Genomic DNA, 2,593 nt, shown 5'->3' with positions numbered 1-2,593 from the left:
CAAGTTTATACCTCTTCAGGTTTTGATCAATGGGAGCCGTCCAGCGCATAACCAGTTTCTTTGGAGGAGATTCCACTGACTCCAAGTGTTTAATTGCATGAACTAACACCTCTTGATCAGCGAAATACACCAGGATGTCCAGGGTCTGAACGAACTCCCAATGATACCTAAACACTTCATTGATGGTGCAGAAAGCAACCTCTTCGTTCAAGGCCAAACATGGCAGACTGTCCCAAGGGTCTTCCGAGGGTGTAGCAAATGCTACTGCCTCCCTCCCCTCTCGACGTAGTTTCATAAGTTGCAGGACCCGCTTTATCTCCTCTCCCGGAACACATCCGTGAGCGGAAACGTGTCCCAGGTTCCTCAGGCACTGTGCAAGGAGGGACTGCATGTCGACTGCGCACACGGTACAAAACATACATTTCGATACCTCCTATTAATATGCGCTTATTTCTTTTTAGCCCAAACAAACCCGCTCATTACTAAGGGCTCTAAACAGAACCGCTCATCTGCGCGGGTCCTACACAGAACCGCTCATCTCTCTGAAATACGGGCAGGTGATTCCCAGATTTCAATGGATGTTCCTAGGTGCTGAGCTTCAATTTAGAAACAAAAAATGTAACATGCCCTCTTGTCTGTACTGGAACATCATATTTAAACTACTATAGCCCGTAAAAGCCTCCGATATTGGGTGATATTATAGTAAATACGAGGGACAACATAACCTAACCAGCGCCCCGGCCGCGAGCAGATGAGCGGTTCTGTGTAGGGCCCGCGCAGGTAAGCGGTTCTGTGTAGAGCGCGAGGTGATGAGCGATTACGTTTAGCCTAAAGAATTATAAGCGCATATTGATAGGGGGTACCGATTTAGACTACTACCCTCACATTGGTACTTCCTTGACAGAATGAATGGCTGCTAAACACGCGTTTGCAGTGAACAGGGATAACGACACCTCCGAAAGCGGAGTGTACATTTTAGTAAGTATTGTTTACTGTTTGTAGCATTTAGTATTTTCTGCATCAGCTAGTTCATAACGTACATGAAATACTTACCTAAAGTCCATGGTGACGCACCGCACGAACGCCCCCAGAACGTTGTTAGAGTGATGCTGTGTATGAATGCTCTCAGTACTCTGGGGACCACTAGCCAGCATATGTGCTCCAGTAAAGTGTCCAAAGTCATTGGCAATCCATTTACATGCCCGGAAAAGCAAGAATCTACCCTCCCTTAAAAGTTCTATTGAATGCCGTCTCCCTGTCTCCACCACGCCGGTCCTCTCGCGCCATCAGAGTCAATCATCGCACCAAAGTCCGAATTAATGCCTTTTATGCAATAAGTGTCTTAATTCCCAACCGAATTCAATGATTCAAACGACAGAATGCTTGTCTCGCTACAACCGATGCGACGGCAGCGTCAGAAATGCAGAATGATCTCTTTGTCACCACATTTCCACATTACGTCCGGAGCCCCCCCCCCCCCCAGGGGCGGATCATGGTGTCAATCGTAAAATAGTAAACTGGGATGCATTACATTTCCCAACTTAACACTGAAGATATAATGGCACTACTAAATTCTACAAGCAAAATCAAGGTTAAGTAAAAAAGAGTAAACATAAATGCAATACATTATCGAACTAAACTGTGAGGAAAAAAAATAGCTTTCTTTTAAATTTCTACAAGCAAAATTTAAGGGAGAAAAGAAACGTGAAACATTGAACTTGAACAAGGTACATTGCCTTGCTAAATACTGATAGAAAATTGTTCGAATAAATTATACAAACAAAATTGAGGTAGTATATCAAACGTTAAACATAAAGGTAAGAAATATTAAGTAGTTACCGCAAATGTTTCACATTGTGAAATAAGTACTGAGTGAAAAATAATAAACGTAAAATATTAGGTTAAATGAGAGTAAACTAACATATTTTAAGAAGGGGAAAATAGCACTACTAAACGCTTCAAGCAAAAAGGGCAATCTTAAAACAATAAATTGGAACGCATTGAAATATAAGCGAATACTGAGGGGGAAAACACAAAGCTCTACTGAATCTCTACAAGCAGAGTAAGTTATGATAAAGTAAAAATCTTAAGGCAACAAATTTGAACGTGTTACATTATAGATTGAATACTTGGTAAAAAAAATAGCACTGCTACAATGGTGCAAACAAAATAAAAGGAATATAAAGGTTCTTCAAACAAGAAAGTGGAACACGCTACATTTCTTAATTGAATATCGGGTAAAAAATATGAGCACTACTAAATCTCTACAAGCAAAAACAATACAAAAACTATTAACTGAAAAAGAGAGCTGATTAGAACATCTTTGGTTTAAACAAGGAGGCCCGCCCTTCCGCCAAACGGAGTTGCCAGCTCCACTTCGCTGCGCCGGCAACTCCGTTCGGCAGGGGCCGGGCCTGCTTGGCCTGCCGGCGGCGATGGTCAGGCCTTCGGCCCGACCTTTTCAGTCTCGCGATTTACCGAAGTGCATAATCAAATAAATAATGTGACCCGTAAATCACTTTGCATATTTGAGTAAACTAACGTGTCCGGTGGGGGGCCTGCGGCCCTAGAAATTTGCTCCTTGGACATGAGA

Source organism: Frankliniella occidentalis, unplaced genomic scaffold, assembly GCF_000697945.3.
Source record: "Frankliniella occidentalis isolate FOCC.00 unplaced genomic scaffold, Focc_3.1 Scaffold128, whole genome shotgun sequence".
Lineage (NCBI taxonomy): Eukaryota > Metazoa > Arthropoda > Insecta > Thysanoptera > Thripidae > Frankliniella > Frankliniella occidentalis.
Note: the sequence above shows the minus strand (reverse complement) of the source record.